Genomic DNA, 18,826 nt, shown 5'->3' on the forward strand with positions numbered 1-18,826 from the left:
CCTTTGATTTAAAAATATTTAGTGAATATGCTTCTGCAAAAGGTCTATACACTTCCCCCCTCTAGGAAGAATAGAATTAATTTTGATTTTCTTTAAATGTTCTTAATAAGTGCTTCTTAATATACTTTAGAAACACGAAACACATGAAGTTTAAAAGTATACAGGTAGGTGTGTTTTTTTCTATTATCAGGAAGAAGTAGACATTACAATTTAAAAATGAGAATTGTGATTTTTTTTTTCTGTATAGACTAATGATCAGTATACCTTGGAAGCTTATAAAATATTTATATGACCCCTCCTTAGAGACTCCTGTAGAGTGGGTACAATTTGGGCCCCCATTCCCTAAATAATGTTGAGTTCCACAACAGTACTCTCAGTGAGTATATAAAGCAATGAGAATGCTCATATGTTCCTGGAGTAAGTGCACACTGGCAATCACTTTGGGAAACAATTTGGCATTAGCTGGTTAATATGAAGATGCACAGATATTCTGTCCCAGAAATTTGACTCCTTGACATATATCCTCTCTAGGAGTTGGTCATTGTTGCACATGTGCACCTGTTCATAATAGGTCCAACCTGGAAATTACTCAGGTAGTCATCACTAACATGGATTAATAAATTATAATACAGTCACCTGGTGGAATACTATACAACAATGAAGAGGAACAAACTATTACTGACATGTACATGGATTTCAAAAACATAATGTCAATGAAAAGAAATAGGCACAAAACAATGCACACAAAGTAATTCCATTCATATGAGGTTTAACCTGAAGCAAAACTCATTATGTGTTTAAAAAATGCAAATATTTGTAAAGAAAACAAGGAAATTATTATCACAAAACATAGTATATGGCTACAGCCAAGGGGGACAATCTATTGCTCACTATTCGGTTTCACTTACTTTCATTTTCAGAGCTTTCTCTTCCCTTCTCTCTCCTGGCAGCCCTCTCTTTGGTTCCTATTTCCCACCATGAATCATCTTCAACTGGGAAAATGACTCAGTGGTGCTACGTACTGCTCAATACTAATACCTCCTCTTTCTGTATTATTATACACAGTCCATTGCCTTATTCACCTGCTAGGGAATGAAAAGCAATGCTGAAGCTCACTACGTGAAGTCACACCAAATAGCACTTTTAAATGCAATAAACAAAACACCCACCACTTCAGCGGAAATCTGTGCCGGGCAGCAAATAGCCTCTGAATTTCAGTGCCTCCTCTTTGTCTCAGCAATGTTGACTCAATATAAAGCATATCACACATCCTGTCCCTTTTCTCTCTTTAAGACTGCTGGAAAGGTAGTCAGAAGAAGCTGGAGTCGCTTCCTTTTCAAAGTGGGCACACATGGGGTATTCGATGCTTTCTTCTTGCTGTGGCTGATTAACACACCAGGGAAGAAGTGTGCAAAATGAGCAGTCAGGACGGTTTCCATGGTTGCCAAGCTCTTTGCATAGAACAAAAGTAAGGAGGCCTCAGAAGGCCCCACAGTCTTGGAGTTCAGCATGACTGAGTGCTGGAAATGGAGAAGGCAGTCCCTCTACATCAATAATCTTGTAATGCCATTAAGACCAATAAGTTACAAAAATCGAATTTTGATGATATGATGATGCTATGGCAATGCTATGGTGGAGTAGAATTTTATAGAGAACTTAATGGGGAAGGAGCCTAACCTTCATTTGTCACATTCCACCTGCCTCAAATTCATATGAGGTTTAACCTGAAGCAAAACTCATTATGTGTTTAAAAAATGCAAATATTTGTAAAGAAAACAAGGAAATTATTATCACAAAACATAGTATATGGTTACAGCCAAGGGGGACAATCTATGTGTCAGGAGACACAATTATCCTTTCTCTTATTTTAACAGATGAGAAACTAGGACTCAACGAGATCAAAGTACCTTTTCTGAGAAAACCACCTGAGCCTTGTTCTCTCCAAATCCAAAGCCAGTGCTGTATCTACTGTATTACAAACTGGCACCATGCAATTGGCCTTTTGGAGGCATTTTTCGGAATAGTCTGACCAAATGCGTTGCCGTACTGCATTTGCACTAAGGAAGCTGTTTATAACATAACCTGTGTCCCTTTCATGTAGACTCGATTTTGAAAGACATTTTTATACCAGTGTTTGAAATGATTGTGCTTCTTTTGGAAGGTTGATTTCATATAATGTGTTCTATGAATTTTACCAGTGAATATGCTCCTGTCTTTTGCAATGACCTCAAGAATGCTTAGAGTGGAATTTGGGACCTACTAAAGCTCTCAAGCTTATGGTTTATGCCCTCCTCCCACTTGACCACTCCTATCTTCACTTTCCTTTTCTCTCATTTTTGTCCTTCCATATGCTTTTAATTATATTTCATTTTGCTGACTCTTAGATATTTGTCAGCAAAGACAAACATGGTATTACAAACTATTGTCTTTAAAGACAAGCTTCATGTTTCATCTTTTTAGAAATTTCATAATCAGTGGCTATTCATAGAGAATGGCTTTCCTATCCACATCTCTGATTTCTTTTTCCATACCTCTTTTAAAGGTGTCTAATATGTTGCATTATAGAGATATCTGCCAGGGACAACTAAAAATCCATTTTGTCTTGTTATATCTTTGTCAGAAGAATGAATTCTGCTCTGTCTCAATCTGACCTCTCAAAAGCTATGCTTTGACAGGCTCTCTCTCCTTCACCTGTCAGACAGTCCTGGAAATAAGAGGAGAAAAACACCTAGTAAATCACTCAGGCTGTATCTATTTTATAGAATAAAAAGTCAAATGCAAGATTGAAATAGAGAGAGCCTGTTTCCTTCCCAGGGAAATCTGGGGAGGGAGGTTTACAAAAGCTTCTTCTTTATATTTTAAGGAACACATGGGCACATCATCTATATATATAAAAGGCTAAGCAACCATCGCATCCGATACAACTGAATGGACGACCGAACAGGCTGTGTGGGGCAACCAGGCTGGCAGGGGGGTTAGTGAGGGACAACCAAATGACTGAGCAGCAGGCTTAATGGGGCTACCAGGCCCACAGGGGAGGCAGTTGGGGGCAACCAGACCAGCAGGCAGGGCAGTGAAGAACAACCAGGCTGGCAGAGGAGGGCAGTGAGGGGCAACCAGGTTGGCGGGAGGGGGGGCATTGGGGGCAACCACATCGGCAGGGGGTGCAGTAAGGGCTGACCAGGCTGGTGGGGGGCACTAAGGGGCAACCAGGCTGGCGGGCGGGGGGCAGTTAAGGGTGACCAGGCCATCAGGGGGGCAGTTGGGGACGACTATGCCTGCAGGGGGGGCAGTTGGGGGTGACCAGGCCAGCAGGAGGGGCAGTTAGGTGCAATCAGGCAGGCAGGCAGGTGAGCAGTTAGGAGCCAATGGTCCCGGATTGTGCAGGATCAGGCCTAAACTGGCAGTCGGACATCCCCTGAGGGGTCCCGGATTGGAGAGGGTGCAGGCTGGGCTGAGGGGATCCCCCCATGCACGAATTTCTTGCACCAGGCCTCTAGTCCTATATAAAAAGAGAGAAATATACTAATTATCTGTTATGCCATGAGGTGTAATGACTGACCGTGTAACGACTGGATCACTGCTCTGTAGGAGGGTGGGGCAGCGAACTACAAGCTGGCAGCAGAGAGGTACAGGAGGGGGCAGGGCAGCAAGCTATGAGGGTGGAGGGGGAGCTACAGGAGGGCAGGGAAACAGACGGAGAGCTACAGGAGGGCGGCAGAGAGCTACTGGCGTACAGATTCATGCGCAGGGCTACTAGTATTATTTATATTTCTAATCTTCAGCAAAAGAAGCTCTGTTTTCCTCTAGTTGTTCACTTTTGTCGACTCCTCATCATGCACAATGTGTCATGCAGGCAAAAGGTCATCTTTATTACAATTCCGAGTTACCTTTGTAAACAAGCAATTGTGGCTCTATGGGATTCCAGAGGCACTTAGGGCTAGTCTCACTACAGTAGCTTGGGAAATTTTATTCCTACTTTTCATATCAGTTTGCCTGGACCATCATATGGGCAGGACGTAAGCATGTCCTACTTACAGCAATGAGCTACATTGTGAACAGAACTTATATGTCACCTGAATTTCTTCTTTTTTGTTTCTTTCTTGGTTCTTTTCCCACCACTCCCACTATCTTCTCATTGCAACCTGCAACCAAAGACAAAGGCAGAAAGCTGTGCCAAGAGAGGAGGAATCGTATATAGGTCTAACTGTGGCCTTGAGATTCCATATAATTTCCCACTCCTGGTTGTCAGCCCTTACTCAGCTCACTAAAACTTTTTTTTTTCAAATATATTTTTATTGATTTCAGGAAGGAAGGGAGAGGGAGAGGGAGAGAGAGAAGAAACATCAATGATGAGAGAGAATCATTGATCGGCTGCCTCCTGCACTGAGGATTGAGCCTACAACTTGGGCATGTGCCCTGATCAGGAATCAAACCCTGATCTACTTGTTCATAGGTCAACACTCAACCACTAAGCCACGCCGGCTAGACAACTTTTTTTTTTTCATAGAACTGAGTTTTACTTAGTACCTTAACACCAATGGTAACACTAGCAGTAATACCCTATTTCAACCTCAAGATAACCAGATGCATCCCAAAATTATATAATTATTTCACATCAGCTAAGAGAAAGCTTAAAGTAAGTATTTGGGGTCAAAGAGAGAATGCAAAATGACAGAAGCCTGTAAATGGTCTCAATGCTGAAGAAAAAAAGAATTAAAAAATAATTCAAAGGAGACTCCATCATCCACTGCTTATTGTGAGTGCTAACTCCTGAGATGCGCATGGAGGATATCCCAGCACAGAGCAGCAGTAGGTCTTCTCAGGCCAGATCTGGAACTTCTGGAATTCTGAAATTAGAAAGAACACATTGGTTCATAAGTGTAAGAGGGCGGATTGAGCATCAACCGCCGTTCACTCTCACTCTCACTCTCCCCTGCCCTTTTTCCTCTCTCACAAACTCACAATCTTAATTTAGAGACAAGGGAATGATGGAAGATGGCAGGCATTAGCTTGCTCGAGGCGCCATGATTAGTAAGTTGTGGGACTGGGATCCAAATTACAAAATTAAGTTGTATGTTGTTTTTTTGTTTATTTGTTTGTTTGTTTTTCTAAATTGAACTATGACTAGCTTTTGGTCAAATGCAACTCCATCTTGGCCTATCTGCTGTGTTGCATGGCTGGATCACCAGTGAAATTCCCTTCTCTCTAGAGTTCAGTAAGCAAACTCATTTCTTATATTATCTACCCTTTTCTATTTTTTTTTCAGAACATTTCTTCCTGTCTTCCTTGGTGAACCAGATTTTCTTTGCATCCCCTCTTTCCCGGTTTTCATTCTAAATCTCCTGGCCATTCTTACCGCACAGCAGACCTCTGATATAAGTGAAGCTTAAATCATAATTTAGCCTCCCTACCCCTTCCCTGAGCTCTAGACTCATATTCTACTCTGCAAGTTCACCTGGATGTCTCAGAGGCATTTTCTACATTTTACTGTTACTAGAGTGAAATATCAGTGATACATATTTAATTTCTTAAACTGAGGAACTGAACCTTACAGATCCAGTACCTGGGCATAATTGGCAACAGTATGTTTTTGGGGTGTATTAATTAGGTAATGCATTAATAACCAATCTGACAATGCCTGATATTGAAATTCATGTCCTCTTCTCTCCCTAGCACTGAAATTCTTATCTATTCTATAGAAGGAGTTAATAAAGTATCTAACATTTATTTTTATTATATTAGACATTCTATATATAGTAATTATATATAGAAAATATAGCTGTAGCTACTATAAAATATGTATGTATCATACTTTATATAATACTTTATGTATACATATACTGCACATCATCCACATGACTGCAATATATTTAATGAGATATAATCATATATCACATATAATTTATAATGGTATATAACTATATCCTCTAACTAGTTTTATAATTAAATGTTATATAATGCATAAATATAAACATTATATAATATTTAATGATGTCATAATGTCATATAGATACCAAATATAACAGAGATAGATATGCATCATATAGAATATATATTAAAACTCTATATAGCCTAGATGGTGTCACTCAGTGTTTGATCATCCACCCATGAACCAGGAGGTCACTCTTCTATTCCTGGTCAGGGCTCATTCCCAGGTTGCAGGCTTGATCCCTGGTAGAGGACATGTAGGAGGCAGCCAATCAATGATTCTCTCTCATCATTGATCTTTCTCTCTCTGAAATCAATAGCCTATTTAATAAAGAGGGAATATGCTAATTGACCACCACAACCTCATAAAGATGGCAGCACCCACAGCCAACAAAGATGGAATATGCTAATTGACTGCCACGCCCTTAAAGATGGCGGCACCCACAGCCACAAGATGGCGGCACCTAGTCTCCTCAGCCCCTCTGGGGTGGCAGGTGTGTGGCACTGCCGGAGTCCCCCATCCCCTCATCCCCCCAGCTACCCAGGGCTGGCCCGAGGCACAGGCAAGCCTCAGATATCGGCTTCCCAGCCAACGCCCAAGGCACAGGCCAGCCTCGGATGTCGGCTGCCCAGCTGCCCAGGGCTGGCCTGAGGCATAGGCAAGCTTCAGATGGCAGCTGCCCAGCCGCCTAGTGCCAGCCTAAGGTGCAGGCAAACCTCCGATGTCCGCTGCCCAGCCGCCCAGGGCGGGCCCGAGGCTTAGGCAACCAGGACCAGCCAAGGTTTGCGCTGCCGGCAGTGGCAGCAGCAGAGGTGTGATAGGGGCATCACCTTCCCCTGATTGCTGGGTCATCTCCCACCCTGAGGGCTCCCAGACTGTGAGAGGGGACAGGCCAGGCTGAGGGACCCTCCCCTCCAGTGCATGAATTTTCATGCACCGGGCCTCTAGTAAACATATATAAAAAAAACAATATATGAAGATTCATAGCAGCACATTATCTTATCTGATGTCATTTAACCGGTTATGCACAAAGCTAGGCATAAAGCCCCAAATTCCTATTAACAAGTTAAATGCTCATATCTACCATAATATGCTGAACAGTTACTTGAGTGGGGCTTATATTTTGAACATCATGTGTTATTTTCCTAACAGTTACTGGAGTGCCATGCATAGAGTAGGTGCTTAATACATTTGTGATGAATGGATTATAAAACAAACTTTCATACTGACACTCTCACGTATCTAAATAGATGGCATGCCTCCTACTTGGGAGATTTTAAGTAAAATGATATCTTGAGTCAGCTAATAATCCTCTATGCTAAGCGACTGGAGCAAAGAACAGCAGGAAGCATTTCCTAAAATAGAAGAAAATGAGATTCATCTTTTCAAGGCATAAAAGATTTTCTCCATCTTTGAAGCTCTCACTGATTAGAAAGATATTATGCTTGTGACGCCATCTATCCTCCCTGAGTTTCAAGATAGTCATCTGCATACCAGATACATAGGAGGGCAGTTCAGAGAATTAAGTGAGAATGCAGATATATTATGATGCATACCAACCTTATTACAAATTAAAAGCCACCATATAAATGTAGAAATAGTTTTGTAATATATTTATGCAGGTACTATTATGATAATATATATTTTTATAACAATGTACCTATCATGATCTTATCAAATACCAAATCTAAAAAATGTTAGTTGAATTTACGTGTCACCTGGGCTACAGATTCTTTAGGCCGTGATTATGAATTTGCTTTTTCCTTATGTGTACAAAATATTTACTTCCTCCCAATTATCCCTAGCATTTCAATATTGTATGCATACTAGGTATTTTAATTGCTCTGTTAATATTTAAGCAATCTACACATTTTCATAAAAGCAATTTTTCCATGTTTTCATGTTCTTTTTGTTTAAATAATGCTATCCCATTCAAACTCTTTTTACTCTAGCCAGTCTAGATAAAATATGTTAAATATGGTAGGTTAAAAATATTGGCCCATAAATTGAATTGAAATTCAGAACATTTTTCTTTAGTTGGAATGGCTGGGGAATGAGCAGGTCTAAAGTTTAATCCTGACTCTGCCTCTTGCCGGCTTTATGACAGATGGTAAAGTACTTAACCTCTTTGTATTCCTAGTTCTTTATCTATTAAAACTAGAGGCCCAGTGCACGGATTTGTGCACCAGTGGGGTCCCTGCGGGGATAGGGCCATGGCAAGTGGCCAGGGAGGAGCCCAAGCCCAGGCCAGCGCTGCGCCGCTCCCGCTCATTCTGGCCCTGCTGTCTCTGCCACCGCTGCTCGCTCTCGCTTGGTAGCTCTGCTGCAGAGGCGGGATAGACTCGTGCCACCACGGCTGCGCTCACTAGCCATGAGCCCAGAATCTTGCACATGTAGATCAGCTGAGTGGCGCTCCCGCTATGGGGCAGCTCCTGAGTTGAGCGTCTGCTCCCTGGTGGTCAATGTGTCATAGTGACTGGTTGAACAGTCGAACGGTTGAAAGATCGAACAATAGCTTAGGGCAGTGGTTCTCAACCTTTCTAATGCCGCGACCCTTTAATACAGTTCCTCATGTTGTGATGACCCCCAACCATAAAATTATTTTCGTTGCTACTTCATAACTGTAATTTTGCTACTGTTATGAATCCTAATGTAAATATCTGTGTTTTCCGATGGTCTTAGGGGACCCTGTTAGCAGTTCTCAACCTGTGGGTTGCGACCCACAGGTTGAGAACCGCTGTGTAGCCTAAGACCATAGGAAAACCTATGTAGAGCCATAGGAAAACCTGTGTAGAGCCTAAGACCATAGGCTCTACACAGCGGTTCTCAACCTGTGGGTCGCAACCCACAGGTTGAGAACCGCTAGCAGGGTCGCCTAAAACCATCGGAAAACACAGATATTTACATTACGATTCATTAACAGTAGCAAAATTACAGTTATGAAGTAGCAACGAAAATAATTTTATGGTTGGGGGGTCACCACAACATGAGGAACTGTATTAAAGGGTCGCGGCATTAGAAAGGTTGAGAACCACTGGCTTAAGGTTTTATATATTTAGATTAGTGCAGTGGACCTGGCTACTACTGCCATTTAATTATTTTTCTGATTTTATAGAATATGTAAGGCACAAGTTATTTTTTACATAAAACTGGGATTTGGAATGTTCTGTACTAAGCAATCATTATTTCTCAACAAAAGTAAAAGGTACCTGTGTCTAGATGGCAGCAGCGCAGTCACTCACACACACTGGCTAAATCACAACAACTTTGTGGAAAGCGATTTGTAAATAAATACAGGGCATCCCCCAAAATGTATACCCACTTTGAATAATTATAAAGGCAGTGTTTATTAAAATACACTCATGTTCAAAAGGTAATAGCTATTAGCTGTTGAAGTGTGTATACATTTTGGGGGGACACCTTGTATATAAATCAAAAGCCCTAAAAATAATCATAGCCTTGGTCTGCTAATTACAAATCTCAGAGACAATTCTAAAATTTTAATTTGTAATTTTAATTTGTATATGTTATATACATATTCATACATAATATATTCCTAATGAGATTATGGTAACAAAATAAATAACCCTATATAATTAAGAGCTAATATGCTAATTAGACTGGATGGCAGAACGACTTCTGGAACGACCAGTGGGCAGGGGATGGGGCTGGGAGGGACTACGCTTGCACGAATTTCGTGCATCAGGCCTCCAGTTTGCTGTAAAGCAATAAAATAAAAAATTATGTGGTCATTAAAATCATATAATTTTTCACATGATAAAAATTCTTAATACAATTCGTGATAACTAAGAACTGGTTCTACAATTATATATCTACACAATGAAAACTTCATAAATATAATGAAATTAAATATGACAAAATATTAACAATGACTTTCTCCTGAAGATTCAACATTTTTTAAAAGTGCATATTTTTCATGGGTATTAAGAAAAAATATTTTTAATAAAAATAAACAGAATGTCAACTACATATCAGTTTCCATATAAAGAAGAATATTTTAATAGTAGTTAAATCTGCCTAGAGTTTCAGGTGTGAAGATGATTTTATAGGTATTGGTTTCCATACATGTGGAAAACTTCACCTACAGGATTGCATAATCATTTTGTCAAGATATTTTATTGAGTATTAAATTGAAAAAGTCAGCTGCAGTAGACCAATTTTAAAGTATCTTGTAATTCTTAGAATCTATGAGCCTATATAATTCCAAAAGCTCTTTTCATTCTAAAGTACCCTGATCCTCTTTGAAGTTAATTACCTATGTAGTCCATTAATGTCTATTAAAAAAACACCTAATTTATGTTCTCTACAATTCCAATAATACAGAACTAAAACATTTATAATTTTTGTCTGATAATAATAGTGCATATTTATTGATGTCTATGAGACATCTAATTCACTATACCAAACACTTGAGTACATGTATTATCTTGGCAACAACCTTATCAGAAAGGTTATATTACTCCATTTCCCAGATGGACAACTGATGCTTAGGGAGGCTATGTGAGATTGGCCCCGGCTTACAGAGGAGTACGTAGCATTTCTCAAAGTTTCAAATATGAAATATAACCTTCTGAATTCAATCTTGGACTACTAGAAACACATCTGCTCATGCCTTGAATAGAGCGAGAAGGGGCAATGTTCTTTCTCAAGTAAAGGCCGTGAGTGCAGGAATTTATAGAGCTCTGGAATGTTCTGACAGTGAGAAAGCGTGCAATGTTTCCAGTAGATGACGGCAATGGGAAAGGTGACGACGAGTCCTGTACTTGTCTGAATGGGGCAGGGATTGCAACTGCATGCCTGAGTACAATGCCAACCAATAATTGTGCCAATCAGTTACCTACTTTGAACTGTAGAATCTTTGAAAAAATTCTAATGCACAACCTAGTTCCCTTTCCTACAATTTAAAAAACAAACAAATCTTCAGCTCTGACAATAATTGCAGGTATGGTTACCTAGAAATAGGGTCTATATGACACCAGTCCATTAAAGGGAAGCCTTCCGGGGTAATAAACAAGGAGAGAAAAAACAGAAAACAAAGTGAATTCTTGATTTTGCCACTAACTAGTTAGGGGGCCTCAGAAAAATTTTAAGAATTCCATAAATTGAGAAATTTATAATTCATATTTTATTCATAATTTAAGTGGTTTATCTATTTTCCTTCAGCTTTACTAAAAAGTCATGACACCTTTGAATTATTGTGTTGACACTTCAAAACAATCCAAATGTTTTACGCTGCCCTTTTACTATATCCGAGCATTATGCTTACTAATATTTGTAATTCTATATGGGTGAGCACAGATCTGAGCACAGCCTTTATTACAGTTTATGGTGGCATATTTATAAACACCATACATTCTGCAACTGGACAATTGCAACCAAGAATAAATACTTCAGAGACTTTAAAAAAAAAGTCTTTTATAAAGCAGGTAAAGGGAAATGTGACTTATCTCACTATCTTTTCCCAGTGACGACTACTTATTATTCAAATTTTCTGAGGAAGTACATATTTATATATGCATTTCAAGTAATGGACAGTCAAAATAAACATTAAGGTATTGCTCACTTTGTTTACCTTGCTAATCTTCATATCTTGTCATGAAATACAATTTTAGTACATCTATAATTTAGTATGTTGTATAACTGGTTGCTTTTGTGGATCAAGGTCACAATCGTTTTTGTTAATAATAGCATAAACTATGGAGCACAGATTCATTTTAGTTGCACTAAAATATTGCAGTATGCTATATTTTAATTCTGAAATGTACGAGAGGTAAAGTATACAAACGTATACACAGAAGAGTGCCAGAAGTATAACTGTGAGGTCAATTTTATTCTTTAATTGAGGAATATTTTGAGTTATACCCTAAGCCAGATGATCTCTCCTCTGACTTTCTTCCTGTACAAAAAAGGGGAAGGATGTTTGAGTCATCCATAAAAATGTAATAATAATCAGGTTGCTACCCTTAAAAGTCATGCCCTTGGGTTTTATTGAGGGTTGATTCAAGGAACAGCCATATGCAGATGGCTTCTGCATCAGCTATAAAATCATATTTGAAGGCATTACATTTACATTATTCAGTGTTCCCTGTAAAAAGACCTTGAGTGATATCCTTTGAGAACAGCCTATCAGAGGGAAAATGTTTTCTGTGGAACTGATTTTCATTCTCTTACTATTAATTAAATCCAAGTTTGTGTTCTGTTTTTGTCCTGAGTGCCAGGAAGCTTGTAACTGTATGTAAACTAACTCACATAATCAAATAAATTATTATAGCTAGTATAGTTGCCCCATAAATTTTACTTGAATTGTATTTGTCTACCTTATTGTAGGTAGGTTTCCATCATAAAAAGTTTAAAAATCTTCTTGGAAATGGAAAGAGTATGGGAGGAAAGAGGGAACACTGATATTTTTTAATCACCTACTCTGTGAAACACGGTGTTAAACGAGTTACCTACCATACATAACTTAATCATTAATTACAGTGTTATCAGTAGAGTTCATAACCTATACTTTACAGATTAAAAAGAAAGTTGAGGGACATAAATATTAAAATAACTAGAGGCCTGGTAAACGAATTCATGCACCAGTGGGTTCCCTTGGCCTGGCCTGTGGGACGGGCAGAAACTGGCTCTCCATCATTCCCCGAGGGGTGATAACGAAAGGACGCAGGCCAGGCCAGGACTGGTGAAGGATGCGGGAGGTTGGCTAGCCAGAGAGGGACTGTGGGAGGGCTCCCGGGTATGTCCACCCGTCTAGCTCAGTCTGGATAGGCCGGACCCCAGCAGCAAGCTAACCTACAGGTCAGAACATCTGCCCCCTGGTGGTCAGTGCACATCATAGCAAGCGGTTGAGTGGTCTTAGCATATCATTAGCATATTACGCTTTGATTAGTTGAACGGACAACTGGACGACCAGACACTTAGCATATTAGGCTTTTATTATATAGGATTACTCATCATCACTTCAATTTTTACACTAGGTTTGTTTGTAGGTATAATTCATACACTTTTACAAAACCTATGCCTTTTCCTCTAAAATATCTATACCAATAAATATAAAAATAAAAAAAAGGATGCAAATTAACTCACAGACTGCACTGTAATGTAGATCAGATGAGCAAACCACTCAGGACATACCCATATGCACATGCAATCATTTTGGTTTGGGATTGCAATAGCTCTTTCAATTAGCTAACTGTATGGGAAAACATGAACTTAATCACCAGCTAGAACAACTTGTTTCTTTCAATAATTTGTATGGCTTACCACATGGTCTACCAAGTGAGGAGAAAAAATAAGTGATGCACCAGGTAAAACATCAGTTTCTAGGAATATATACTTATAATAGCAGCATGTTGTTTCCATTATGCTTGATACTAATATCAACCCGTCACTTTCTTTGGCTCATGTCAATATAAATTATAACAGCAAAACAATACTAGTAAAGAGGTAAGATTCTTACTCCAAAGGGCTCTAATTGCATGTCACTCTCATAGAGCAGGATTTCTCTATTTTGGCCTCAAGAATAAAATATCTGCATTTAAAGATATATTCATACCCGTCCTCATGCCAGAGACCATGATAAAATTGGTCATGTGTGGAACTCCAGCATTAGCATTTTTTCAAAGCTCCCCAAGTGATTCTAAAGTACAGCCAAGTTTGAGAACCACAATCATAAAACTGGTTTGGAGGCGATTAATAAGCAATTAACTCCCCATGCTCACTCAACACCCAATCCTGACACACTCTTAAGCACACACATATACTCTCTTCTCCCTAATATTTCTTGATAACATCTTCCTAGTTCTTGATTCTTATCTCTGTGACCTCTATGACTCTGACTTTGAATTCTTTGAATTTCACAGCCATTTTAAATACTGTAACTACCTAGAATTAGATCTTAGTTTCCACTAGGGACTCTGCCACTGCTTACTTCTCTAGCACTTACTTTCTCCTATTGTCTCAGACAGGAATTTCCTGCTGGAGCCTAAACTGGAATTTAAGCACCCCCATCGATCACACAGCCAGCTTGGAAGCCCAGTGTGGAGTGGACAGAAGGAGGTTGTATATGGCACTCAATACACAGGACCATGACTATCTTTACAAAAATAAAACTACCCTGTAGATAAGAGGACAAAAGACAACTAACTCCATGGAATTATTTTCTTACAATAATACTATGCAAACTTTGCTATAAAAACAGGATTAACTGGTGAACTCAACCATCCACTAAAAATGGCTACCAAGAAATACTAAGAATTTTAACCATGAGCTTAGGTTACTATCTTATCATTAAAATTTAGTGTATAAAATAATGTTTGGTTACTTTATCATAAAGAGAGCTTCATACATAGTTTCATGTTTTTGGCAAATTCTGGTAAAGTGGATAATTCCAAAAGCTCAGTATTATATTTGGGGACAGTTCCCTGGTGACATATTACATGATAGCACCACATACCATCTCTGACTCAGTGTTTATAACCAGTGCACTCAAAATAAATAGCTTCATATCAAACCTTGCATCACAGCTGGGAGCCAAATTAGACTGAAGGGCAACTTGCAAGAATCTAGTTATGTATTCCTCCCGATCCCCTACTAAAACTGCCTTTATTGTTTTAATCCACATAATAGTTTCCATCATTATAAATTTATCAACCAGATTATTATTCATATGCATGCCATGCATAATTATAATTAATTTGCTGAAGGCTCCTTTTGCTGCTTCTATTAATGCTGGTCATATGGCTTTAAACAAATCAGTAAGAAGAGAGAAAACTTAAACTAGTAAAGTATAGTAAACTAGACCAATAAAGTGCATCACTCAAATGACACTCCCTGATAGTGTCAGAGAGACAACTGACTGGCATTCTGAGCATCAGCACTGAATTAAAAGTTTGGTGAACCTAGTGCTGTGTGATTTTTGCCATGTTCCCTCTTCAGATCAATTTCTACCAATACATCACCAGATCACAATAAGAAATACAAGGGCTACAATATGGCAATAAAAGCACAACATGCTCTGTAAATTATGATTCCCAAGCAATTTAATTAGGTTTTTCAATTAAAACAAGAGGAAGTTTCATTTTCAGTTAAATAAACAACCCTAACTCTCCCCCATCCAACAAACACAAAGCAACAACAAAGCATATCTCAAGTTATTAGAAGTCCATTCTGACTAAATAAAATACAATTATGTGTTGGAAGAAATCTGAATAACTCACCCATTTTCTCTTTCCTGCTTGCTTTCACTGTAACATAAAACTCTCAAATAATTGTGGAGGGAAAAACCAACTATACCCTAAAGTATCTGCAGGGGAAATCTTTGATAATTTATTGAAGACACTTTTGAGAGTGGATAGGCTTTGAGCATAAAAACCAATTTTAAAAAATCTCTAATACTTTGAAGGGGGAAAAAAGTGAAGGCTGTTTGGGGATATTAAGCAACAGAGTATTTCTGAACAATAGTCTTCCGTTTCTGAAGGAGAACCACAGGGGAGTACATTGCATTATAGCCCCAAGCCATGCCTAAGTCGCAGTTTTAGTGGTTGTTTGAATTGAAACATCCCCTGTAAAAATGTTTCCTTGCATTGAAAATAAAATATAAATGGTACATGTACCAATTTCCTCAGAAATACACAGGAATCTTCAGGTAACAGTTTTGGGGATTTGTTTGTTTGCTTTTGGTATGTATATTTTCACAACTGGTCAGAATCTTTGAACATTCTTCCCTCTGATACCATAAACCAATGTTGTTTATAAAAGGGCTACCATCCATCCCTGTTTTTTGCCCATTATTTTTAACTAGAGGCCCAGTGCACAAAATTCACAAACTCATGGCGGGGGGTGGGGGTCCCCTCAGCCCAGCCTGCACCCTCTCACAGTCTGGGAGCCCTCGGGGGATATCCAACTGACGGCTTAGGCCTGCTCCCTGGACAGACATCCTTAGTGCTGCTGTGGAGGCAGGAGAGGCTCCCGCCACTGCCGCTGCACTCGCCAGCCCTGAGCCCAGCTTCTGTGGGAGTGCACTGATCACCAGGGGGCAGCTCCTGCATTGAGCAGGATCAGGCTGAAAATGGCTCTCTGACATCCCCCAAGTGGTCCCGGATTGCAAGAGGGTACAGGCCAGGCTGAGGGACCCCACTGGTGCACAATCGGGGCCGGGGAGGGATGTGGGATGGGGAGGGACCACGGGAGGGCTCCAGGGTATGTCTGACCCATCTCGCTCAGTCCTGATAGGCCAGACCCCAGCAGTAAGCTAACCTACCAGTCAGAGTGTCTGCCCCCTGGTGGTCAATGCACATCATAGTGAGCAGTTGAGTGGCCTTAGCATATCATTAGCATATTATGCTTTGATTGGTTGAACAGACGACCAGACGACTGGACACTTAGCATATTAGGCTTTTATTATATAGGATATCCCTTTCCCCTTGCACTATTAAAAGTGTCTTGGATTACAAAAAAATGATGTGGTGACTCTATTTATAGGAATCTCAAATTAACTTTAATAAGGAACAAAAACCACTCTTACCCTATATAATATAGGCATAATATGCAAATTGACTGTATGGCGGAATGACCATTCAGCGGGAAGCAGGGCCAGTGAGCAGGTGGTGCCAGGCCAGCCAAGGCACATGCCAGCTAGCAGAGGGAGGGGATGGCAGTAGGGGGGGGCGGGCGGCGTTGACCAGCTGCGGTGCAGGGGTGATGGGGGGGATGGGGCTGGCCACTCGCTGGCCAGAGCTGTCCCCTGATTGGCCCACCTGGTCGCCTCCCACAGAGGAGAGCCCCTGAGGACTCTTGGACTGTGAGAGTGCACAGGCTGGGTGTGGAGGGACCCCCCCCCCCCCGAGTGCACAAAGTTTCATGCACCATGCCTCTAGTATCTTTGTAAGCTCATGGGATTTTTATCTGCTCTGTTCACTGATGTATCCAGAATCTTGAACAGTTTCTGACACATAGGATGTTTATAAAAAAATAGCTAATTAATTACTAAATAAACCCCTAGAAAGGAAAGACTAAAATGTGGTCCAAAGAGCATCACCCTCCACTAGAAAGTAGCTTGTGAATGCCCTTTAATTACAAGTCAGAAAGTAACATTTTATATAATGATTTGAAAAACTAGTTGCATATCAGAAATTACAATAATATATTAACAATAATCAGAAGAACTTAAAAATATCTTTTTCCTTTTAGAATAAATTAATAATTTTTTTATTAATCAAAATTTGTCTGTCCACATGTTTAAATTAAGACAATTTTTTTAGAGCAGTTTAAGCTTCACAGCAAAAGTGAGCATAACAGACCAAGACTTCCCATATGTACCTGTCCCTTACACATGCATAGCTGCCCATCTAGCAACATCCCTTTTAGAGTGGTTCATGTGTTACAACTGATGAGGTCATCATAAGCCCCTAAGATCTACAGTTTACATGATAGATCACAAATGTATACTGACGTGTGTCTATCATTATGGTATCATATAGCCTTCTCACTGACCTAAAACCCTCTGTTCATCCTTCCCCCACGCCAACCCCAGGCAACCACTCTAGAGTTTTGCCTTTTCCAGATTATCATACACTGTGATTGGAATCATACAGTATGCAGCTATTTCACATCGGCTTTTTTAACTTAGTAATGTGCATTTAAATTTTTTTCCCATTGCTTATGAGCTCATTTCCTTTTAGAAGTGAGTAATAGTCTATTGTCTGGAAGTACCACAGTTTATTTATCACTCTTCCCACAATGACACTCCAAAAGACAGCCTTTGTCATTGCCATTCACTTCCTCTTATTCACAGAGGTTTGCATGTAAATAATGTTTTCATATATGATGTCATGACTTGGAAGAACATCACAGATATTCCCAATCTTGCCTAAACCCTCCAATGCAGTGACAAGGTTCAAACTGTCACTGTAGATTGTAGGACGGGAAATGGTCGTCAGGAGGGTAGCATGCTGAGTCCTGGCTTCTTCTGCTTCTAACTGGTGCTCTTCTTCCCACTGTTGCTTCCTTTCATCCATTCTCCAGAAAGCAGCTGAAGTAAATGTTAGAAGCAAAGCTTTTATCATGGAATTCCCTAGTTTAAAACCCTAAAGCAGCTTGCTTTCCATTTTACGCTCGACACATCTGCAGTATTTGAGCATGGCTAAAGATTTCATTTGATCTGGCCTCTGACCATCATATGTCTCTCATTGTATGTTACTCTCCCTCATACTAACCCTACCCTCTTTCAACACAGCTCTTCGTGGTCTCGTATTCTTCCCTTTGAAAGAACCACTCTTGATCAAACTTTTCACTGATGCATATTGTCCTTTGTGTCTTAGCATTACTGCGACAGAGAACACCATCACTCCCAACCCAAGGCAGGTATTCCTAACACAGTGTCTTGGAATAACCTTTATTTTCCATCATTGATTTTACCGAAATGCGTAATTGCTTGCTGTTAGTTGTATGTGTTGAGCTAAAAGTCTTAAATGAAGCTAAACTTTAAACCTTCTAAAAGTAGACACTAGCTCTGTTTAACTTATCACTATTGTAGCCCTTGTACCGTGAATATAATAGGAGATTAATACATATTAGCTAAATAAATTAATTAATGAATTTGCCACTGTAAGACAGAAAACAACTCAATATTTGATTATTGAGCAGGGCGGATGTTCACTTTTGAGCCAGGATAATATATGATGAATTTTCAAAAAAATCATAAGCCACACTACTGGCATTTTATATACATTAGGGAAAATTGGCATCTAAAGCAACATCAAAAATCAAAAGCAAAAATTTGACCAGCATTTTAATGAGGCATACATTTGCATGCATTTTGCATTTCATAAAATGAATTCTAAGGTATGAAATATGTCCAACAAAATGAATATA

Source organism: Cnephaeus nilssonii, assembly GCF_951640355.1.
Source record: "Cnephaeus nilssonii genome assembly, chromosome: 14".
NCBI lineage: Eukaryota > Metazoa > Chordata > Mammalia > Chiroptera > Vespertilionidae > Cnephaeus > Cnephaeus nilssonii.